Consider the following 26,414-nt stretch of genomic DNA (forward strand, 5'->3'; position numbering starts at 1 on the left):
TCAATGGCAGGGTCAGAAAATGAGAGCTCACATATATGCTAAATTGCTTTCTTTCATCTGAAGTTAAGTGCCCGTCTTTCCAGGCCAAACATATCTGACCTTACCATGGCGTTTATAATTTCTTTGGTAACTGACTATTAATCTACCTTTTTGGGGTTGCATTTTTTTATCTTCACAACAACTAACTCTAGTTGCATATCTAAAAGAGAAATATCATTCTAATATACAGTAATTCTAAATATCTTTACAGAAATCCCCCATTATTCTAAAATTATACATGTCTAATTATCCAATATCAATGTCATGTGTACTTCTGTTGCCTTCAGCAATATTAGCCTGCTTTTCACTTTAATTCAACAATGGAAATAAGACAGGAAGAATATGCGTTTTTTGCAATATTCTTGAGGTTGCTCTGGGCGTATACTTATGGGAGTCTTTGCCATTTATTAAGAATAATTAGCAAAGGAAAGCAAAAAAAAAAATGATAAGACATATCCATTCCCTAGGGCTCTAATGTTCAGGCTCAGTTGGAGTCCCGAGGGTATTTTAACACCTAAAGCCTCTGACTATAAATGTGTCCCTCGGGTATTTTCAGTTATTTCAGGGAAGTGTCAGTTGCTCATTGTACAAGAAGCAATTATCCCCATGCGGAAAATAGTTCAAAGAAAGAAAGGAAGAAACCTAGTTAGTGAAACAAGGGACCGAAAGAAGAAAGCTTACAAGGAAATGAAAATTAAAAAGTACATTGAAAAAAGTGCAACGATATATATTTACTATTTATTTTATATTCAGAAGATAAATACAGATATAGTGGCATATAGTTATATTCATCTGTATCTACATTTGCATCCACATTTTTATCCCACCCACATATGCATACATATCCAGATCCACATTTCTGTCCTTATCTGTGCCTGTGAGAGGATGCAAGCTTGGTGGTTAGGAGCCCAAACACAAAAATAGATACCTTGAGTTGAAACTCAGGCTGTATCAGGCACTAGTAATGCGACATGAACAATATTCTTACTATGTCTTGGCCTCAATTTCTACATCTTTAAAGTGGAACTATTACCTACTTCATTTGGTTGTTATGGTATTAGAAGAGGTAACAGGTATAAAACACAATGGTTACTGGTGAAGTTATTATTTAAACATGTTGGTTCATGTTAAAATCTTACACCTGAATGGCAACAAAAAATGTTCTTTAATGTATTATACTCCTTTTAAAGGCAAATGGGTCCAAGAAATTATAGGCTTTTTGTTCTTATTGGCTCAATGGTTAGGTATTAAATGCACATTTATCAAGTCTGGGATGTGTTTATGCACTGTTTAGAGTTCTGAGGGAGTGACACAAAAGACACGAATGACTCCTACCTACTTCTCTGGCCCAGGCACTATATGAAGTGAAGGCGGTAAAGGAGAACCTCAAAAAAAGAGACTCTGAATTGCTCTGGGCCTTGGAGGCTTTGGAAGAGGGGCTGCTCTAAGGTTCCTTTTAGAGCAAGACAGTGAGTGTGTTGTGTAATAGAGGAGTCCTCCTCAAGAAATCATGGCACTCCAGGTGATCTTGCCACTTCTCAGTGTCTGATTTTAATTGGTTTTCTTGTGAAATAGGTCAAGTCACTTGATTTCACTTATAGCTTGGGGCCAGAGTCGATTTTTTCATGAGTTACTATTTAAGCAAAATGACTTTAAATTGCTGAGGACACTAGGATTATGTCACTCACTTCCCTTAGAGGTAAGTACTCTACTTTGAGTTGGGAAATTTCCTGCAAGGACATTTTGATCACCAAAGTTAAGTTTCCCAAATCACACATATTTTTTTTAGTTACTAATTCACTTTTCAAAATTTTATAATTTTGCTAGTTGTTACCAGACTAGAGCCAATTTATATTTGAAGATATTTACATGTCTCTTATAAACAAAAGTCACATTCATTTTCAAGGGTCTAACAGTTTTGCAAAGTACATTCTTCCCCCATGAAGGTTAAAGAGCACAGATCAGCAGCTAAGCAATCATATTGGGCTTGTAATACTCAGAGGTTTAATCCTGGATTTGTTTTGGATTATTAGTGTGTCGCTTGAACAGGTCCCCTAACTCCTCTTTTACCTCAGTTTCCTTTGTGATGTAGCTGGAATAATAATAAGACTTCTTTTTTGAAACCATACTTGGAAAATAAAATTTAAAATATTTTTGCACCTAAATTTTGCCATACAAGTACTGAAAATATCAGAAAACGGATTTCATGCTCAACTAACGAAATTAATTGCAGTAGTGTTTAAATGCAAACCAACACATTGTCAGTGATTAGACATTTAAAACTGGAACTGATATTTATGAAAGTTAAATGAAGTTATTTCAAGGATCCAGTGAGTATTTGTTGACTACTTCCTATGAGCCAGTAAATTTGCTGGTGACTCATTGGTGAATGCAAAGATGAATGCCTACCCTCTGTCCCTCTCAAATCTTATGCCTGGGAAGGAAGACAATTAGGCACATTATAGGGGCACATGAGACAACCTAAACATATCAGGGAAGTCTTCCCAGATAAAATAATGATTAAGTTGTGACTTGAAGTATAATAATTAGTATTACAGATGTGTGTGGGGTGGGGAGGCGGGTATAAAGGGGACAAGAGGAGAAGGGATTGCAACTAGAGAGGAAAGAAAAACAGGTACTAGATCATAAAAATTATGTAACCAAGACTACTTGAAAAAATGAGTATGGCAGTATCCTATGGGCACTGTGTGGTGAATAGAGAAGGAAAACAAGCTGGGGTCTTAATAAAAAAAAGTTACAGAAATCTTAGTGAGAAATGGTTGTGATCTGAACTGCAATGTTAGCAGTAAGGATAAGGAGAAGTTGATAAATTCAAGAAACATATAAAGGTTTTAATTAACCGAACTTCCTGATTGATTAGAAAGAGGGTGAGCAGGGCAAGTAGACACACAATACAAAGAAATTACCAACTTGGTACATGCTGATGCCTTTCAATTAGAAAAAAGGGCATATTTAGGGGGAAAGACTAATTTAGTTTGGATGAGTTGAGATTGAGGTACATATACAGAATATCATAATAATAGAGGTGTGGTAGGGTACAATGATTACTTAATCTTTCCACTCTATGTGAATGTGACTTAATGATGATCTGCTGAGAGCATTTGGAAGGACTTAGGAATGATGGACTGAATATTTTCATGCCATGGAGCTGTTTCACCAGAAAAACTTAAGGTAACTCTCAAGGCTAAAAAGAGAGTTATCAATGCCCAATAAGAAAGAACCACTGCAAAATTGGCAAGTCACATTAATTTTACCATCTGTGCTACTTTTTTTCTTGCAGCATTGTTTTTCTTTCTTTTTAGATTTGTCTCTGTTTAATTCTGGAAAATCTTTACCAATATATGAACAGATAAAGACCATGTTTTATAAGTTGTGGATGGCCAAATTGAGAATTGTTGCACTCGTCTTTCTTCTACTGCATACAGTGTTACTTCCTAGGACAAGTTGAAAGTAGGTAACTCATTGAAAGAAGGATGATAGATTTTGTGTTCTCTCATTACTTTTCAATTCCTAGAAATAATGATAAACAAAAGCTGAACTTGTTTCCCCAGATCTCCTGCCTTTCTTTTCCTGAAAGGAATAGATGTATACTACACCACCTCCTGCTTTCATTAAGTAGAATTAAAATAGCATGGTGACTGACCTGGACAGGTCTGGAATTTGATTTCCTTGTTCTGAACAAGAATGATTCTAGGCAAAATAGATAATAGGCTTATTTTCAGTGTGTGTGTGTTTCTCTTTAGCTGCCTTACTTGGACTTTATTTTGACTTCTTTCTGTGCAGGCATTTGCCCAGTCCTCTACTGCTAACCCAATGCTCTTTTAAACCCTTACTCTAGAACTTCTCCAAACCCATTTTGCCATCAAACCCTGCATCTACTGTATTTTAGGGGATGATACAGTGTATAGAGAGGGAGGAGGAAACTCTATGGGCTTTTTGTAAGTAATGCGAAATGAGAGGGGACAGTCATTCAAAGACAACTAACAAGCCTAAAAATTGTTCTTCATCTTAAACTTCAAGTAAGCATTCTCTACTATATCTTTCCGTTTTTTTAAGAATGAAAATGCCTAGAATATGGATTGTTAGCTCATCAAGTAGGGATATGTGGTCTGGTTGCCATGACCCCACTGATTTAATTGAGTTCACTCCCAACTATGATTCTCAATGAATCGTTAGTCTTATGTGTCCAATTCTGCTATGTCATTCTGTTATTTTGGGGATGGATATTTTTAGGCTTGATATCCAAGAAAGCAGTTTCTCTCCCAGTTTTATGCAGAGCTTAAAATATTGTTAACTCTATACCTCCAGGTAAGGCAGAAATTGCATCCTAAAATAAAGTATTAACACTCGCCTCTACTTTGAACAGTAGCAGTTCTAATTACGTAGGATGCAAACGATTAAAGATTATTTTTTAAATGTAAATGTAATCCTCTTGCTTTTAAAGCATATACAAGCTGCAGAGTAGATTTATGCATAAAAGGTGCTTTTTAATTTGCCTACTAAGAAGAAGAAGTTGACTTTCACTAGAGCTATTTAATTGTTTAAGGATAATGAAATATCTGAAGGCATCTCTAGTTAGGTTTAAGAGAAATAAAGAATGTCTCACCCATAAAGAGTCTGGATTACATTTGCTTTCTTTGTGTGAAAGATACATAATTCATAAGCTAATGAGTTGTAAAGGTCTTCTCAAAAGTAAAATTGTATTATCACTCCCAGGGGTAAAATAGTCAAACTATTCTGTAATAACTCATTCAAGTTTATTTTATCATAAAATGTTAAACATAATCCCCTCTTTTTAAATGTGCCATGAGAATAATGCCAAGATACAGAGAACTTAGGAATTACTAGAGCCAAAGTGGAAAGAAATCCTAAGTGATATTTTACATCTTTTGTTTTCTGATGAAGAGGAAACTCAGTATTTAAAAAATTAGGAATAAAAGCATTGATTGTTTAGCATCTAAAACATAACTAAAATTAGACAACTTTTACATTTTTTTCAAGAAGTTATTTCCTTTTGCTATTATGGTCTCATCACTGTGATAAGAGCCTTCTATAATGGCTCCCAGTGATCCTTTCTCCTGGTATTTATGCCGTTGTATAATCCCCTTTATTTGTGTATGGGCTTAACCTAGTGATTAAAGAATAGAATATGACAAAAGTGAGAGGATGTCACTTTCAAGGTGAAGCTGTAAAAGATTGTGACTTTTGTCTTTCTCTCTCTACGTTTCTCTGTTTCAATCTCTTTCTGGCACTCTCTGGCTTTTCTCTCCTGCTTGTTCTGATGAATCAAGAGGCCATGTAGAGGTCTATGTAGCCAGAAATTGAAGGTAGCCTCTGGCCAACAGCCAAGAAGAAACAGGCCCTCAGTCAAACTGTTCTCCTGAGGAACTGCATCCTGAGTCCAATAATGTAAGTAAGCATGATGCAGATCCTCCTCTAGTAGAGTTTTCACATGAAGTCACATTTCTCGCTGGCACCTTTGTTTCAGCCTAGTGGTCCTTGAGCCAGCAGATAGATATAAGCTGCACCTGGATTCCTGATCCACAGGTACTTTGAGCAATTAATTGTGTATTGTTTTAAGGCACTAAGATTTGGGGTAATTTGTTATGGAGAAATAGGTAACTAATAAAGTCCTAAACAAATCTTCACTACTATATGCATTTTCTGTGTTTACATTTCCATTATGTGTAAATTTATCAAAGCTCAGTGAAATTTGTTACATAAATTAAACACTTATAAATATGGAACTTGTATATAATTCCAGTAGCCAATTTAAAAGGAAGTGGTATTCATGGTGAATTTCTTTGTCGCCAAAAAGGAAACATAATTTTGAATTTGATGGACAAGTAATTTTCCTCTGCAGCATAATTTTAATCTGAGGTTCCTGAATTCATGGTTAGCATTTTGGATAGGAGAACATTTCTCTGCAAGAAGTTTATATTATCCAGTCCCCTTTCACTAAATGACAGCAGTGGGTCTCAGACCTTGTGAAAACAAAAATACACCCAAACAATTCCACACCCACCTAGAGAGGGTCACATTGTTTCTGGATTAGAAGTACAAGAAATCTCTGGATGGCCTATGAGCCAAAAAATCAGTGTAAAATGTTTTGTGCTTATGTGCATTTTTCTGGTGAAAGAGTTCATGACTTTTCATGTGACACTAAACAAAGCTCATGGTCTCCAAACATGTTAAGAGTACCTGGAACACACCACCACATTAACTGTGTTTTAGTGGCTAAACCATTGTTTTGACTACAACAACAGTTAGTTGATTGGTTAAATGATTTTTAAATATATTTATTCAACACATTTATTGAGGACAATGCAAGACATTAGAGGTACAACACTAAAAAGACATTCATGATTCTTCTCCTAAGGAGCTTATACTTTAGTAGGAAAATGGATATTAATCATGAAGAGTTCTGAGAAAATTAGAGAATGCTTGGAAGCATATAAGTGGGTGTGCCAGTTATTTGCCTGTTTGCTCTCAAATCCATTCTCTCTCCTTCCTTGTTCTGGTTTACATGACAAAGGTTGATCCTGCAAACAACATCATGCATGCTCCTTTGCTATCTGGCTACTTTATGAGCTTGCCTAATGGAAGGCATGGACAGAAAATTGGAGAGTCTGAGGCAGAGACAGGCCAGGATACTTTTCTCTCTGCTTCAGCTGGGTCTCTTGGCAGTGGCTCTGTCTCCTCCTGGGCTTTAGCTTCGACTGGGCAGCTACTACCTTTGTGGTTCAAATATCCCTTTGGTGGCCTCAATTCCTGACATCTGGTAACACTGTTACTTCCCTAGACTTTATTCTAGGTCTAGTCATGGTGGCAAATTTCTGCAGGTGCAAATCCATGAGTGTTTCATCTTCTATTTATTCTTTCAGCTCATCTAACTCCTTCATAACTTGCCTTCTGTATTACATTTCTTCTATTGACCTACTGGACCCTAACTGATACACCAGGCCACTCAAATTGGTTAGGGAAGGGATGTGTCAGGAAGGCTTTTCTCGAAGATGTTAGATTTGAGCTGAAGTCTGAAATATGAATATGTATTAACTAAGTCAAAATGTGGTTAGACAAACAAGAGAACATTTCAGGAAGAATATGTGCTTGTGATTTTCCAAAACTTCAAGGTCGATGTTGTTGAAGTTTGGAGAGCAATTCGAAGAATGGCATGAGAAGAAGTACATAATATGCCAAATTTTACAGGGCTTTAGTCCATGTTAAGAATTTTGGTATTGGCCGGGTGCAGTGGCTCACACCCATAATCCCAGCACTTTAGGAGGCCAAGGCAGGTGGATCACCTGAGGTCAGGAGTTCGAGATCAGCCTGGCCAACATGGTAAAACCCCGTCTCTACTAAAAATACAAAAATTAGCCAGGTGTGGTGGCGGACGCCTGTAATCCCAGCTACTCAGGAGGCTGAGGCAGGAGGATCACTTGAACCTAGGGGACGGAGGTTGCAGTGAGCTGAGATCACGTCATTGCACTCCAGCCTGGGCAACAGAGCAAGATTCTGTCTCAAAAAAATAAATTAATTAAATAATTAAATCAAAGAATTTTTGTCTTTATCATAAGAACAATAGGAAGCCTTTCATGGATTTTGAGCAATGTTCAGATGTGTGTATTTGTAAATATGTATTTAAACATTTTTAACATGTGGAGAATGAGCTAGAAAGAAGTATAAGTAGATGCTGATATAATAGCCAAAAGGCTATTGTAATAAAAAAGTGATGCTAGTTTGAGCAATGTTGGGTAAAATTTTAAAGCTATTCAAATGACTTAGTGATGCTTTGGATAAGGGATAGGTCAGGTAACGGAAGGTGACATAAATGATTGGTCTTTGTCAAAAAGGTGAATTATTATTCATTCACTGAGCTACAAAAACTAGAGAAAGAATGAATTTGGGAAAAGGATAAAAAGTTCATTTTGGATCTATTGAATTTGGATGTCTTTAGAAAAATAATAGGAAAGTCTATGTGTTAGAATGACTGGATTGGATTTATAATTCATAATAACCTGAACTGGATTTATTTTAATTTTGCTCAGTTGGGTGATCAACTAGCAAAGAGTTGGTTTGGACATATTATAGATGTGTCATTTGTGATCTTGTTTAGATGAATGTGCTTTCTTGGTAAGATAAACATTTCCATTCTAAAATCTTTAAAATAACTTAGTTTTGAAAACTTAGTTGTCTATGAGTTTCTCTTATTCACCTTAGTGTTTTTATTTCCCACATTCCTTCACATTTACTAGATGCGTCATAATGTTTAGGAAATTTAAATCGAGTTATGCCTTTCTAAATGATACCAAATTTTTCCCCTCCCAGACTAAACTTTTTAATCATATTGCAAATTGAATGAATTTAGAAATGTAACAAATCTTTTAGGTTGTAGTGGTAAATGTGGTCCTATGTTAAAATTTTGGTATGACAGAGAAGAGAACATCAAATTTTTTACATTTTAGAGGTAATTCAGTGAGTCATATGCTAATTCCAAACTTAAGTGCTCAGAAAATATGACCTCCATTAGATTCCATGGAAATGAGCTAATTAAAGCTCATTTAAGAAAGAGCTCTTTTAAAATTGTTGATATAATTTCCTCTTATCCTTATTCTTCCTTCAAAACTCACCTTTAAATTATGACATTGTAATGTTGTCAAAGTATAGGGAATGAAAATGTGGACATCCATCTGAATCAAGTCACTAGAGATATTCAACAACTTCCACAATACCAGAAAGGAAAATCTGATCTTTGAATATGTTGTATCTGGTACTTTGAGAATGCTCCTTTACAAAAAATACTACAAGTTATTTTAGAACAATCTTATTTTTGGTTTTTTGGAACGTTAGAAAGAACTTGAAAATGTAGAGGATAACTTCCCTTGACTGCAAGTTATTAGATAAATTCACATGTCATTTTCACCTCATTAACATTCTAAACTCTTTTCTCTTTTCTTTATGTCAAAAGCAATATCTGTCAAGATAAGATAATCTGTTACTTTGAGATTACCACTCCATATTTACAATAGCTTCTCATTTATGTTCCAAGCAAGCCCCCATGCCTGAAAGAGTAATTCAAAATTGTATTGTTTTGTGTTTGCTTGTGTGTTTTTTTTGTGTATTTTCATTATATTTGTGTTTTCATTAATTCAGTGGTAACATAAAACCACAAATAGCTGTCATCTATAAGCTGGCAATTGCTTTTGTAGAGAGCATTTAGAACGACATTGCATTTACCTGAACATCTTTACTTGTTTTACCCTAAACATTTTATAACACTTTAACATATCAAATTTGGTAAAAATTTATGGACGACAAATGCAAAATCATATCAATAAAAGATAGTGTTCAACCTCAACCTCAAACAGAAGAGAGTAAACTGCCAAACCATCTCTATGCATAAGACAAGATAATAATGTCATGTTACAAAGAAAAACATGTACATGGGCTTGGAATGTTCACAATTTATGAATACAAGATATAATGAAAAGGTAATTTTTCAAGTAGTAAATAAAAAAAGTAGTTTACATTTTTGTAAAATACTGTATAACTTGTGATGGGGAAGAAAAGATTAGCTGAATGGCTTAAATAGCAAAAACTTTTAGCAAAACTAAGAGGTACTTTGGTGTTAAATTATAGTACATCAAATTAGGAAATTTAGTCGAAAAATTAATCTTTATCAATATTCGAATAGCTTTCTTTCCACTTTACTTTTGTTCAGTTGGGCTTTGTTTACTTAGGTTTAAAGCTTGACAGGGAATGTTATTGTGCACAGTCATGGTTTGGGTGTCTAACTGGAAGTTGTGGCTAGCTACAAACAATAAAGGTTTCCTTGCTTCCTTCCCATTTATACACCAATTTTAAGTTTTGAGATGTCATCTCTTTAGACAACCTCCACGAAACAGTGTATTTCTGCTTCAAATGGATAGACCTAAGTCAAGTAGGAAAATGCATAGGGGTTGTGAAGGACAGGACCTGTGGCCTTCATGGATTTAGAAGCTCTGTTGTTGAATACTCCAGAATAAGAAACATTACTGAGAATATGTTAGACTTTAAATGAATGTATAGGAAAATTCAAGCAGATACTTCTGATGTTTGGCATTACTAGATGTTATTTCAGGGGTATAGGCATATTGTTGGCATCTAGGTGCATTCTTTTAAAAATTGTTTTTTGATAATGGTATTAAAGGATTTGAGTATCTTAGCATTGCAGATCACCAAGCACTAGCGATTTCAAATAGAGTTGGAGGATTATTAAACATTACTTGTCTATCAGTTACAGCAAAAAAGCAAAAATGTTGATAGATTTAGGAAGGCATTTGTATAGTGTATACACATCTCTTGACAATGCCTGAACTAGTATTCAATAAAATTCAAACATTTAAAAATTATTTTTGTTCTCATGGTGGTTTTCAGATTAAATTCAAATCTTTCTCCAGTGATTCACAAATCCTTTTATATTTAAAAGTTGTAAAATCTTTCAACCTGAGAAAGATTTTCAAGTATTATTGAAAGATTTCAAGTATTATTATTATTAAATAATAATAATAAAATAAAAGTTGTAAAATTTTTATAGTATTAACTTGAAAAGATTAGAAAATTTGATCCCTGAAATTAGGTATTCCTCATCCCTAAGTTGATGGCCAAAGACTAATATTTCCAAATTGCTAAATATATCCTGTATTCTTTATAGATATTATTAATTAGAATCAAATCAGTCTTATTTGGAAACAATGAGTACCTAATTAAATATGGTGAGAATACTGTGCAAGTTATATTTTATTTTCATAAAACATTATTTTCAAATTATGTGTATGTTTTAGATGATTCCCTTTTGTGCAAGAAATATTTCTATATTAGGCACACAGACATACAGTGTGTGCATTATATATAAAAGCAATTCTAAGAAATCTTAACCTGTAGTGAGCTATGTATTGAAGGAGAAAGAAGAGAGGAAACTCATACAAGGTGGCAGGGGAGAAAGTATGAACAAAGGCAAAATGATTAGAAAGGTATGAATGTAAAAACATTGAAAAAGAATCCAACTGTAAAAAGGATATCAGTAGGAGTTTGAGTTATGTCTTTACAAAGAGACCTGAAATGGAGATATAACCTAATTTGACTAGAGAGGCAGTTTATATTTGAAGGGTTTTAAGTCATGAACACTTAGGATTTTCATAATGAGAAAATAATTGAAATTATTGTGTAGAACCTGCAATGGAAATGATCACACATGATTTCCTTAATTACCAAGGCTTTTATGATATAGTATATTGTGTGTTTGATTTTCACGAGATGACATAGACATAGGTATTCTCAATCTTGGGATTAGAACTGGAAAAGTAAAACTACATTAAAAGCTTTGCTGAATGAAACTCTCGTGCTAATATTTGAGTGCATTCAATTGTTTGCATGCATGTTGTTGCAAACAAAAGTTCCACATATTTTAGTAAAATTTACATTATGGCCCTTGGGTACTGGTGAGCTACGATGAAGAAGGGATGGTGAAGAAAACATAACCACTGAAAAGGTAAATTATGGGAGAGGTTCCTTTAGCTAAGTCCTTTCATTCTTAGATAGTTGATATAAAAATTAATTAGGGTTGAAGTTAAATATCCTTCTGTTTTACATACACCTTTAGTGGTTCTATCATCATCTGGGATCCAAATAATAAAGTAAAAATACTTCAAAATGTTTCACTATTCTATAGTATGACTAAAAATACAAATGAACAAGTTGACAAAATAGATTGAATCAATAAACAATTTTAAAGATTAATCTTCTGGTCATCCTTAATTTAGCTTGATCTTTCTACACAAATAATTTTAGGCAATGTTAAATCATAATTATATGACACAAAAAATTCCTAAATTAATTGTTTACTGCTAATCAGAACTGCATGTATTAAGCATTATCTCATATTTTAATATTTGAAGTCACAAAGGGCATATGTGGCCAATTAGGAAATATTACAAGGTTTTTAAAAATAATTCATTCTATTAAAATGAATGTGTTGACAGTAGGATAAACCCTCCATTACCTTCATTCAATTGAGCAGGAATTCTTTTTTTCTTTCTTTTTTTTTAGTGGTAGAAATTCTTTAGCAAAAATCTAGACCATTATAATAATATTGTATTATGTTCCACTCTAGATTTTTTTTTTTTTTTTGAGACAGAGGCTCACTGTCGCCCAGGTGCAGTGGCACCATCTCGGCTCACTGCAACCTCCACCTCCCAGGTTCAAGCAATTCTCCTGCCTCAGCCTCCTGAGTATCTGGGATTATAGTCATGAGCCACCATGTCTGGCTAATTTTTGTATTTTTAGTAGAGAGGGGGTTTCACCATGTTGGCCAGGCTGGTCTCAAACCTCTGACCTCAGGTGATCCGCCCACCTCGGCCTCCGAAAGTGCTAGGATTACAGGCATGAGCCACTGCACCCAGCCAGATTTTTTTAAACAATAAATAAAAGAAGGATACATAGAGTCAAAAACAGGATTTCAATATTTTAAATGAAAGTAGCAGATATGAATGTGTTTCATAACAAAGATATTTCTAATACTAAGTTTCAGTGTTTTCTCAATTTCATTTTAAGTTTCTTCATTGCTAGTATACAAAAATGCAATCATTCTGCAATTTTATTGAGGTATAATTTATATACCATAAATTATCCAATTTTAAACGTTCAGTTCAATGATTTTTTATAAATTAATGAAGTTTTGAAGTCATCACACAAATCTAATTTTTGAACATAGCCATTGTCCCCTTTTCATGTTCTTTTTGTCCATTGTATATCTTCTCGAATGTCTGTTCTAGCCTTTTGCCCACATTTAATTGGGTTATTTGTGATTTTCCTTTATTGTTGAAAGGTTTTTATATATTCTGGACTCAATTATCTTATCTACTATATGATTAGCAAATATTTTCCCCAGGCTGTGACTCTCAATTTTATTCCATTAATCTATATATCTATCCTAAGGTCAGTTTTATATTACCTAGATAACTGTAGAATTATACTAAATTTTATAATTGGTTAGAGTGAGTTCTCTAAATTCATTCTAGTCTTCAGGATTGTTTTGGTTGTTCTGTGCCCTTTATATTGCCATAAGTTTACTAGCAACATGCCAAATTTTGCGAAATAGCCAACTGGTATTTTGGTAACAGTAGGGTTGAATCTTTAGTTCTATTAGGATTATTGCTATCTAAACAATAGCGACTCTTCGAATCCATGAACATACAATGTCTCTCCAGTTATTTAGATAACCATTAGTTTCCTCCAGTAACATTTTGAAGTTTACAGTGTACTCATTTTGCTATACTTACATTAATTTTACACCAGTTATTCTCTTCTTATTCTTGCTATTGACAAGGACAATGTCTTCTCAATTTCTATTTCTGATTTTACTTTTTTTTTGTTTTGTTTTGTTCTGTTTTTGAGACGGAGTCTTGCTCTGTCACCCAGGCTGGAGTGCAGTGGCATGATCTCGGCACACTGCAATCTCTGCCTCCCGGGTTCAAGCGATTCTCCTGCCTCAGCCTCCCAAGAAGCCGCGATTACAGGCAGGTGCCTCTACACCTGGCTACATTTTTGTATTTTTAGTAGAGATGGGGTTTCACCATGTTGGCCAGGCTGGTCTTGAACTCCTGACCTAAAGTGATCCGCCCACCTCGGCCTCTCAAAATGCTAGGATTACAGGTGTGAGCCACTGCACCTGGCCTTGATTTTACATTTTTGATATAGAGAAATTGAATTGATTTTTAGCAACTCTATTGATATGTAATTTATATAGCATAAGATTCACTGTTTCTAAGTGTAAAATTTTAATAAATATACAAAGTTTTAAATCATCTCAAAAATCTAATTTTTAACAATACTACCATAGCAAAGAGAAACTTGAATCTGTTTCCAGTCACTTCTCCTTCACACTCACAGCCTTAGCCAACCAGCAACCCATTGTATATTTTCCTTCTCTAGGCATTTCATGTAATTTCTATTTTTGAGTGACTTCAGTCACTTATCTCAATGTTTTTCTGGTAGTTTCATGCTACTTTCCAACTCTAGTGATTTGCCTTTTCTGGACTTGGCTATTATGAATAAAGCTGCTATAAAACTTCAGGTACAAGTCTTTAACTTGGATAGAAATTTAAGTTTTTCAGTTTTTAAATCCTGTCCTAAATATTTGTTTAATATTTTATGAATCAGGCAAACAATTTTCCAAAGTTGTTGTAACATATTTCCATTAGCAATGTGTGAGAGTTCCAGTTTCTCTATATCATCAACAATACTGGCTATTTTTAGTGCTTTATTATTACCATTCTAGTGTGTATTATCTGGTATCTCCATGGCATTTTACCTTGCATTTCCCCTCCTAAAAAATGGTGTTGAAAATCCCTTCATATTCTTATTTCCCATTTATGTATCTTCTGGAGCAAAATGTCTACTAAATTATTTTGCCTATATTTAATTGAGTTATCTGTGCTCTTCCTGAGGCAAAAGAGTTATTTTCATGTTCTGGAGACAAGCCATTTATTTGACATATGATTTGTAAATGTATCTGTATTGTAAATTACTGTTGCACTTTCTTGATGTATGCTTTTAAAACCCAAAGCGTTTTTAAAAAAGTTTGGTGAAGCCAAAATTACCTCTTTGTGTGTGTGTGTGTGTGTGTGTGTGTGTGTGTGTGTGTGTGCGTGCGCTTTCATATTGTGTTTAAGCAGCCTTTGCAATGTCAGGGGAATAAAGATGTACACGCATATTTGTCCTCCAACGATTTGTTTTGTTTTGTTTTTGAATACAGGGTCTCAGTCTGTCGCCCAAGCTGGAGTGCAGTGGCATGATCACAGCTCACTGCAGCCACCATCTCCCAGGTTCAAGCTATCCTCTTGCCTACCTCCTCAGTAGCTGGGACTACAGGCATGCGCCACCATGTCCCACTAATTTTTTTTTTTTTTTTAGTAGAGATAAGGTCTAGCTATGTTGCCCAGGCTGGTCTTCAAGCGATCCTCCCACCTTGGCCTCCCAAAGTGTTGAGATTTGTGTGATGGATACACTAAAAATGAAAAGCCCAGGTTTTTAGTTTTAGTGGCATGAGCCACTGTGTCCCACCCTTTTTGAAGATTCTTTAGGCACTTCTGGGACCATTGTATTGCCATATTAATTTTAACATTATATTGTCAATTTCTGCAAAAAATTCAAATAGGTTTTTGTTTGTTTGTTTGTTTTGAGACAGAGTCTCGCTCTGTCGCCCAGGCTGGAGTGCAGTGGCATGATCTTGGCTCACTGCAAGCTCTGCCTCCCGGGTTCACCCCATTCTCCTGCCTCAGCCTCCCGAGTAGCTGGGACTACAGGTGCCCACCACCATGCCCGGCTAATTTTTTGTAGTTTTAGTAGAGACGGGGTTTCACTGTGTTACCCAGGATGGTCTCCGTCTCCTGACCTTGTGATCTGCCCACCTGGGCCTCCCAAAGTGCTGGGATTACAGGCGTGAGCCACCGCGCCCGACCTCAGTAGAGTTTTAATAGTGATGGTTTTGAATCTGTAGAGCTATTCAATTCCATTGACATTTTAACAATATTAAACTTTTTAATCCATGAACATGAATTTGCATTCCACAGAATTATATTCCACTGTATTGATGTACCTTTTAAAATATATATATAATTTCCGGTTGAATGCCATTTGTTTCTTTTCATTTATTTGATGCTATGAACATTGCTCCCATGACTTTCATGTCCATGTTATTTGGGTGAAGTTTTCACGTCTTTTGTGTAGTTTACTAATCCTGCTTTTCCTGTATCTTGTCTGAAATCATTATTTGAAATTGCCAAACTATTTTCTGAAGCAGCTGTAAAATTTTACATTCCCTTACCAGTGTGGAAGGGCTACTGTGACTCCACATTTTGTCCACACTTATGTCTTGTGTTTTTTATTATAGCAGCTCTTCAGAGCAAAAATATTGTATTCCTTTCATTTTATTTTGCATTGTTATTATTATTTTTTTGAGACAGGGTCTCCCTCTGTTCCTCAGGCTGGATTGCAGTGGCACAGTCATAGCTCACTGTCCCCTCAATCCCTGGTCTCAAGCCATCCTCCAACCTCAGCTTCCTGAGTAGCTAGGACTACAGGTGTGCACCACCACACCCAGCTAATTTTTAAATTTTTGTAGAGAGGGGTTCTCACTATGTTGCCCAGGCTGGTCTCAAACTCCTGGGCTCAAGCAATCCTCCCGCCTTGGGAAGGCCACTGTTCCTGGCCTTATTTTGCATTTGGTATTAATTAATGACTGGACATTTCGTGTGCTTCTTTGTCATTTATCTTTGTACTTTTATGAAATGTCTCTTCAAATTTTGCCAATTTATAAAATTTGGTTGTGTTCCACTTATTCAATTGAAAGTAATCTTTTGTTGAGGTGGGGTGTTTCTGACCATAATTCGGCTTTTAAAAAAAAAAAATTCAATGGATGTAGGGGTACAAGTGTAGTTGTGTTACATGGATAAATTGCATAGCGGTGAAACCTGGGATTTTAGGGTTTTTTGTGTGTTTGTTTGTTTGTTTGTTTGTTTGGTTTTTTTTTTTTTTTTGGAGACGGAGTCTCGCTCTGTCACCCAGGCGGGAGTGCAGTGGTGTGATCTTGGCTCACTACAACCTCCACCTCCTGGGTTCAAGCGATTCTCCTGCCTCAGCCTCCTGAGTAGCTGGGACTACAGGCGCCGGCCACCATGCCTGGCTAACTTTTGTATTTTTAGTTGAGATGGGGTTTCACCATATTGGCCAGGCTGGTCTCGAACTCTTGACCTTATGATCCGCCCACCTCGGCTTCTCAAAGTGCTGGGATTACAGGTGTGAGCCACTGCATCCAGCCAGGCTTTTAGTTTTTAGTGTAGCCATCACACAAATACTAGATATTTCATACAATAGTTGGTATTTCATCCCTCATGCAACTTCCACCCTCCCCCCATTTGAAGTCTCCAATGTCTACTGTTCTTGTCTGTATGATCATGTGTATTCATTGTTTATCTCACTTAGAAGTGAACACAGGCAGTAAATAAATCCAGGCTATATAAAGATTACCTTCAAGAGCTATGAAAATAATCTTCATATAGCCTGGACTCACTTTTATTACCTGTTATGAGCTTTGCAGATATTTTTTCCCCTGAATTTCTTATCTTTGAACTTCCTTTGTGTAAACTGTTATAGTTCAAAAGTTTTTAATTTTGCTGAAGTATGTTTTAACTTTTGATTTGTAATTGTTTTATTAAAAAATGTTTTGCATTTAACTTTTGATTTGTACTTTTTTGTTTTATTCTAAATCATTTACTCGGTGATTTTTTTGAATATTGTACAGATATTTTCTTCCATTTTGTTTATGATCTATTTTGAATTAATATTTTGTCAGTGTGAACTGTCCATATTTATCTTTCTGCATGTGGATATTCAAATGGGGCATTCTTTTAGTTTGTAAAAGACTACCAATTCCTCATTTAATTTCTTTGGTAACATGGCTTTTATTTCAGCAGTCTCAATTCTGTTCTCTTGAGCTATATGTCTAAATTAGTGCCAGTACCATGCTCTGTAAATGAGTGTAGTCTTGTAGTGTGTTTTGAAATCTGGAATGTTCTTCTAACATTCTTTTTCCTTTTAAAATTATTTTAGCCATTTTGCCTACTCTGCATTTCTGTCCAATGTTTAGCTTGTCCATTTCTGTAAAACACTGTGACAGGCATTTTGAGAATGATGATTTTGAAACTGCAAATCTCTTTGAGGAGTATTGACTTCTAACAAAACACTCTTCAAATCCATGAACATGGAATGTTATTCCATGCACTTAGATTATCTCTAGTTACTTTCAGTGCTTTTTTTTTAACCTTTCATTGTGCAAATCTTGCTTTTCTGATATCGACGTTCTACCAAATACTTCTCTTCTTTTTCATGTCATTAACAGTGATAATGTTTTCTAATTTTCAGTTTCTGATTTAGCATTGCTGGTATAGAGAAATGGAATTAAAATTTCAACTTTATTGAAATATAATTTACATAGCAAAAAATCATCCATATTAAGTGAAAAATTCAACATATTTCTGTAGTATGCGGAGTTGTGCAACTATTGCCAAAATCTGATTTTCGAAAGTACCGCTATAACAAAGGGAAACCTTGGGCCTGTTTCCAGGCACTCTGTTCTCACCCATAGCCCAGCAAACCACAAATCCATTTTCTCTCTCAATTGCTTTGTCTTTCTGGACAGTTCTTCTAAACAGAGCCATACGATGTATGATCATTTGTTTCATGCTTCCTTCACTTATCATGATGTTTTTGAAGATCATCATCCCTGTAGCCTTTATCACAACATTGTTTCTCCTTAATGCGGATGCATACTCCATTGTATGGGCACACCAACTTTTGTTTGTCTATTCACTGGTTTAAGGCATTCCAGTTGTTTACAACTTTTGACTATTACATATAATTCTTCTATAAACCATCACCTACTATATTTGGGTGGACCTAAGTTTCACTTTTCTTCTGTAGAAACCTAATTTTGCAATTGCTGAATCCTTTGCTAAATCCATGTTTTTCTTTTTTCTTTCTTTTTTTTTTTTTTTTTGAGATGGAGTTTCACTCTTGTCGCCCAGGCTGGAGTGCAATGGCATGATCTCGGCTCACTGCAACCTCCGCCTCCCAGGTTTAAGTAATTCTCCTGCCTCAGCCTCCCAGGTAGCTGGGATTACAGGCATGCACCACCACACCCAGCTAATTTTTTCTATTTTTAGTAGAGATGGGGTTTCTCCATGTTGGTCAGGCTGATCTCGAACTTCGGACCTCAGGTGATCCACCCGCTTCAGCCTCCCAAAGTACTGCGATTATAGGCGTGAGCCACCACGCCCGATTCCATGTTTTATATGTTAAGAAAATGACCATCTATTTACCACAATGGCTATACCTTTTCATTTCCACCAGGTGAGTATGAGAGTTCCAGTTTCTCCACATCCTGAGAAAACACTTGTTGTTTTCTATATTTTTTATTATTAACTTTTTTGTTAGTCTAAAATAACGTTTAGGCCAGGTGCAGTGTCTCACGCCTGTAATCTCAGCACTTTGGAAAGCTGAGGTGGGAGGATCTCTTAAGCCCAGGAGTTAGAGACCTGCCTGGGAAACATAGTGAAACCCTGTCTGCACAAAAAAATAAAACATAAAAAAATTATCCAGGCATGGTGTCATATGCCTGTAGTCCCATGTACTCAGGGAGGCTAAGGTGGGAGGATCACTTGAGCCTAGGAGGTCAAGGCTGCCGTGAGCTGTGATCACACCACTGCAATCCAGCCTGGGTGACACAGCAAGACCCTGTCTAAAATAAATTAAATTAAATTAAAACGAGATAGATGTTTTCACATGACCTTTATGGGATAATTTACATAACATAAAGTTTGCCCATGTTAAATGTACAATTCAACAATTTTAAATGAATATGCTCAGTTGTGAAACCTCACCAAAAGGTAATTTCTAGAATTGTTATTGCATAGAAAACCCTACATTCTAGGCCAGGTGCAATGGATCATGCCCGTAATCCCAGCACTTTGGGAGGCCGATGCAGGTGGATCCCCTGAGGTTAGGAGTTCAAGACCAGCCTGGCCAACGTGACGAAACCCTGTCTCTACCAAAAATACAAAAATTAGCCAGGTGTGGTGGTGCTTGCCTGCAGTCCCAGCTACTCGGGAGGCTGAGGCAGGAGAATCGCTTGAACCTGGGAGGCAGAGGTTGCGGTGAGCTGAGATCGCACCACTGCACTCCAGACTGGGAGACTGAGACTCCGTCTCCAAAAAAAAAATGAAAAAAAAGAAAAGGAAAGAAAACCCTACAATCTGTTAGTAGTCATCCTCATGCTTCCCACCCTTAGCCCCTGGCAACGTGACCTCTAATCTATTTTCTGTTTGTATTAATTTGATTTTTCTGCAGTTTGTGGGCTTTTGTTTCTGGCTTCTTTCATTTGCAGGATTTTTTAGGATGTTTAGCACTGTAAGATGTCTCATAATTTTGTTCCTTTCTAATGTAGAATCCTATTTCTTTTTATGTACCACTTTTGATTATCCATTCACCAGTTGAAGGACATCCCAAATTTTTCCACTTTTTGGTTACTACATATAATGCTTCTATAAACCTTCACTTTCCAAGTCTTTGGGTGGAATTTTGTCTCACTTCTCCTGTACAGAAAATGATTTTTGCGGCCAGGCACAGTGGCTCATGCCTGTAATCTCAGCAATTTGGGAGGCCGAGGTGGGCGGATCATGAGGTCAGGAGTTCAAGACCAGCCTGACCAACATGGTGAAACCCTATCTCTACTAAAAATACAAAAATTAGCCAGGCAGGGTGGCATACACCTGTAATCCCAGCTACTCAGGAGGCTGAGGCAGGAGAAATCGCTTGAACCTGGGAGGCGGAGGTTGCAGCGAGCCGAGATTGCGCCACTGCACTCTAACCTGGGCGACAGAGCAAGACTCTGTCTCAAAAATAAATAAATAAATAAAAATAAATTAAAAAAATACTCTTGCAATTGTTCAATCCTATGCACAGTTGATGTTTAATAGTTTAATATCTTAAGAAACTGACAGACTGTTTTCCAAAGTGGCTACGTTTTTCACTTCCACCAGAAAGATATGAGAGTTCTAGTTTCTCCACATCTTTGAAAACACTTGTTATTTTCTGTGCTCTAAGAGTATGTGCGTGTGTGCTTTTAAAATAATTGTGCTTTTGTGGTTATGACTTGGCATTTGTCATTGCATTTTCTTAAAAATATATGCTATTGGTCATTTTTTCTTGGGCTTGCTCACAACTGGTATATTCTTAAGTGAAATGTCTACTCAAATCCTTTGCGTACAGTTTTAGTTCTGTTCTCTTTGCATTGAAATGGTTCTTTATATTCATAAATTGTTTACTTCACATATAATTTGCAAATATAGTTTTATTTATGTTAATTTTATGGCTCTTTATCAATGTGGCCATTAGAAGGTCAAAATGTTTTAATTTTGGAATTCTGATCCTTTTTTTTGCATGAGTTGTTTTAGTGTTTTGTAAGAAATCATTGCATGTTTCAGGGGCTCAAAGATGTACTACTCTATTTTATTCTTATGGTTTTGGAGTTTTGGCATATACCTTCATATGTATTTTTTGTTTTTTATCTATGGTTGTGTCATGGTTAAACTAAAGTTCTATATTCATTCTTTGCATATGGATATCCAAGTGTCCCAGTATCATTTGTGGAAGAGATTAACATTCTGTATTAAATTGTCTTGGAATCTTTGTCAAAACTCAATTTATCAAAAATAAATAGATGTATTTATGCACTCTGTATTCTGTTGCATTGGTTGATATTTCCATCCTAATGTCAATACTATGCCCTATAGATTACTGTCCCTTTGTACTAAGTTTTGAAATTGTGAATTTTTCATCCTCTCACTTAGTTATTTTTTAAATCAAGATTGTTTTGGCTCTCCTAGGACCTTTGCATTTACATATGAATTTTAATATCAGCTCTTCCATTTCTCTGAAAAAGTGAGGCTGAGATTTTAATAGCAGTGTTTTTGAATCTGTAGGTATACCTAAATCTGTTGGCATCTTCACGATATTGAATTTTCTAATCCATTAATATGAATTTGTATTCCATGGTATTGTATTGCACTTTATAAATATACATTGTATTTTTTTGTCTGATCCCCAGTTGAAGGACATGGAGCGGTTTCTCTTTTTAGATATCATGAATAATGCTGCTGTGATCTTTGTGTACCTGTTATCATGTGAATTGTTTTCATTTTTTTGTATGTATTATTAGTTGTGCTCTTGCTGTTTCCTATAAGACAACTTTTTCAGCATTATTAGAAATTGTCAAATTATTCCTATAATTTTCTTCCCCATCACAACTTTGTGAGGATGATATTCACTCCATGTCTTTGACCACACTTATTTCCTGTGATTTTTATTATTTCAATTTTTCTGTGTGAAAGTGGTTAACATTGTCTTTTAAATTTGTATTTCCTGTGCATATTTTCCTGTGTCTTGGTCATTTGTATAATAGCTTTTCTGAAACTGATGATCTTGAATTTGTACATCTAGTTGAGAGTATTGATATGTATGCCATGTCATGAATCCATGAATCTGGAATGATACTCCATTTACTTATACCATCTTTTGTTACTTTCAGTAATATTTTGTAGTTTTCAGTGTACAAGTCTTCCTCATTTGATATTAATTTTAAATCAATTATTCCTTCTCATGCTATTGACAATGGTAATTTTTTTTTTCAATTTCAGTTTCAGATTATACATTGTTATATAGAAATGCAATTGATGTTTTAAAAAACTTTAATGGGATGATTTGCATTATGTTTGCTCATGTCGAATGTATAATTTCATGATTTTTTGGTAAATACACCAAGCTGTGAAACACTCAGCAGAATCTAACTTTTAGAAATTATGTCGTTGCGTGAGAAATTTTGTTCCTGTTCACTGCCACATTTCCTTCTTACCTCTAACTCTGGGCAATCACTCATCTACTTTATACCTCTATTGATGTGCCTTTTCTTGAAAATTCTTATACAGGGAATTCATGTCATATGTAGTCCTTTTGGGCTGGCTTCTTTCACTTGCATGTGTTTGAGGATCATTAGTCTTGCAGCATGTATCAAAACGTTGTTTCTTCTCAATATCCCTTTCTGTCTACAAATCACCTTTCGATTAACCATTCAGAATTTGAAAGACACCCCCATCGTCCCACTTTTTACTTATTATGTATAATGATCCTACACTCCTTAACTTACAAGTCTTAGATGGATGTATGTTTCACATTTCTTCTGTAGAAATCTAGTTTTGTAATGGCTGAATGCTATGCTAAGTCAATGATTAACATCTTAAGAAACTGAAAAACTTCCTGTTAAAGTGACTGCAACTTTTTTCATTCTCACTGGAAAGGCTTGAAAGTTACCATTTATGAAAAGGAACAATCTATTGATGCATACAACTTGGATACATATCTAAAGAATTATGTTGCCTGGAAAAAGCCAATGTCAAAAGGTTGTTTTCTGTAAGTTTCCATTTTTAACCTTTTGAAAAGACAAAGTTTCAGGAGGAGAGTATAAATTAGTGATTTCCATGGGAGTGAGATAAGGTTGTGGGACTGAGGGAAGCTTCTTTGGGAGGGAGGTGGGTGTGCTTATGCAAAGGCAAAATAGGGGATATATATGATGATTATTTTGTTCTGTATCTTGATTCTTAGTAGATGCATGAACTTACACGCGATAGAATTATACAGAATTAAATACACTCGCCCCTGCTGAAGTATAAGTAAAACTGTGGATTGTAACAATGTTGGTTTCCTAAGATCCTGGTTGTGGTATTCTACTATAGGGTTTTTTTATGATGAAAAACATAAAATAAACTGTACCTTCTTAATCATTCCTAAGTGTGTTAGTTGAGTAGTGTTAAATATATTCACATCATTGAGCAAACAATCTCCAGAACTTTTTCATCTGGCAAATCTAACACTCTGTACCATTAGAAAACTCCCCATTTCCCCATTTCCCCATTTCCCCTCCTTCTTGCCCTTGGCAAACATCATTGTCCTTCCTTCCTTCCTTCCTTCCTTCCTTCCTTCCTTCCTTCCTTCCTTCCTTCCTTCCTTCCTTCCCTCCCTCCCTCCCTCCCTCCCTCCCACCCTCCCTCCCTCCCTCCCTCCCTCCCTCCCTCCCTCCTTCCTTCCTTTCTTTCTTTCTTTCTCACTCTGTCGCCCAGGCTGGAGTGCAGTGGGGCGATCTCCGCTCACTGCAACCTCCGCCTCCTGGGTTCAAGCGATTCTTCTGCCTCAGCCTCCCGAGTAGCTGGGACTACAGGCATGCACCACTGCGCCAGGCTAATTTTTGTATTTTTAGTAGAGACGGGGTTTCACCATATTGGCCAGGCTGGCCTCAAACTCCTGACTTCGTGATCCGCCAACCTCGGCCGCCCAAAGTGCTGGGATTACAGGCGTGAGCCACCGCATTCAGCCTCTACTTTCTGTTTTTATGAATTTGATTCATATAAGTGAAATCATACAGAATTTGTCTTTTTGCGACTGGTTTATTTCAGTCAGTATAATGTCCTCAAGGTTCATCCATGTTGTAGCATATGTCAGAATTTATTTCCTTCTTAAAGCTAAATAATATTCCATTGTGTGTGTGTGTATATATACGTATCACATTTTGTTTATTCATTAATTTCTCAGTGAACACTGGGTTGCTTTCCACCTTTTGGCTATTGTAAATAGTGCTGCTATAAATATAAGTGTGCAAATATCTTTTCAAGACCTTGCTCAATTCTTTTGGGTGTATACCTATAAGAAGAATTACTTGATCATGTAGTAGGTCTATTTTTAATTTTCTGAGGGAGCACCAGAACGTTTTCCATAGTGTCTGTGCCATTTTAAAATTCCATCAACAGTGCATGAGGCTTCCAATTTCTCCACATCCTCACTAACAATTATTTTCTATTTATTTGTTTGCTTGGATAATGGCTATGCTAGGAGGTATGAGGTGATATCTCATTGTGCTTTTTTCAGCTTTGCTGAGGTAAAATTGACAAAGAAATAATATATATTTAAAGTGTACAACATGATGTTTTGCTGTACATATATATTGTAAAGGACTGTAACAATCAAGCTACTTAACATAGCCATCAACAACACATGTAGTTACTCTTTTTGTTGTGGTGAGAATACTTAAGGTCTACTCTCTTAGCATATTTCAAACATACAGCACATTATTATTAACTATAGCCAGCATGCTGTATGTTAGGTCTCCAGAACTTGTTCATTTCATATCTTCAAGTTCGTACCTTTTGACCAACATCTACTCATTTCCCCTATCCTCTACTCCTGGTAACCACCCTTCTACTCTGCATCTGAGTATGACTTTATTAGATTCCACATATAAATGAGATCATGTAGTATTTGTCTTTCTGTGTCTGACTTATTCCATTTAGTAAAATGTCCTAGGTTTATCTGTGTTGTCACGACTAGCAGGATTTCATTCTCTTCAGGCTGAATAATATTCCAGTGTATGTATGTACACTATATATGTGTGTGTGTGTGTATATATTTTCTTTATCCGTTCATCCATCAACAGGCTCTTTGGTTGATTCCATATCTTGGTTATTGTGAATAATGCTGCAATGAACATAGGAGTGCAGAAATCTCTTCAAAATAATGACTTTATTTCTTTTAGACATATATTCCAGAGTGGGACTGCTGGATCATATGGTAGTTATAGTTCTAATTTTTTATGGAATGTTTATACTGTTCTCCATAGAGGCTGCATTAATTTACATTCCCATCAACAGTGTACAAGGGTTCCCTTTTCTTCACATCTTCACCAACACGTGTTATCTTTTGACTTTTTGATAACAGCCATCCTCACAGTTATGAGGTAATATCTCATTGTGGTTACGATTTGCATTTCCCTGGTGATTAGGGAAGTTGAACATCTTTTCATATACCTGTTGCCATTTGTATGTCTTCTTTGGAAAGATGACTACTCAGGTCTTTTGCCCTTTTTAAAGTCAGGTTATTTATTTTTTGGTTATCAAGTTGTGTAATTTCCTTGTATATTTTGGATATTAACCCCTGAATGAGTCTGTTCTCCCACTGCTATAAAGAACTACTTGAGACTGGGTAATTTATGAAGAAAAGAGGTTTCATTGACTCACAGTTCTGCAGGCTGTACAGAAAGCATGGTTGGGGAGTCCTCAGGAAACTTACAATCATGGCAGTGGGGCAAAGGGGAAGCAAGCGCCTTCTTCACATGGCGAAGCAGGAGGAAGAGAGAGAGCAAAGGGGGAAGTGCTACACACTTTTAAGCAACCAGCTCTCCTGAGAACTCTATCATGAGTCAGCAAGGGACACATTCTCCCCCATGATCCAATCATGTCCAAATAGGTCCCACCCGCAACACTGAGGATTACAATTCAACATGAGATTTGGTGGTGGGCAGGGGGAGGTGGGGGGGGGGTACAGGGCCAAACCATATCAATCCCTTATTAGATATATGCTTTGCAAATGTTTTCTCACATTCTGTGGGTTGTCTTTTCATTTTGTTGATTGTTTCCTTTGGTGTGGATAAATTTTTTAGTTTAGTGTTGTCCAATTTGTGTATTTTTACTTTTGTTGCCTGTGCTTTTGATACCATATATAAGAAATCTTGGCAAATCCAATTTCATGGGCTTTTCCTCTATGTGTTCTAAAGTATAGTTTTGCAAGTTGTTAACATTGGAGGAAAATAGGTAAAGGGACCATAGAATGTCTCTATATTATGTCTTACAGCTACTTGTGAATCTACAATTGTCTCG

At 36.0% G+C, this 26,414-nt stretch overlaps 1 pseudogene; it reads left to right on the forward strand.

The window, feature by feature from the left end:
• The window catches only part of LOC129024041 (radixin-like), a 56,086-nt pseudogene that overhangs the window by 10,192 nt on the left and 19,480 nt on the right, over window positions 1-26,414 (forward strand).

The sequence above is a fragment of the Pongo pygmaeus genome, chromosome X, assembly GCF_028885625.2.
Source record: "Pongo pygmaeus isolate AG05252 chromosome X, NHGRI_mPonPyg2-v2.0_pri, whole genome shotgun sequence".
In the NCBI taxonomy this organism is placed as follows: Eukaryota; Metazoa; Chordata; class Mammalia; order Primates; family Hominidae; genus Pongo; species Pongo pygmaeus.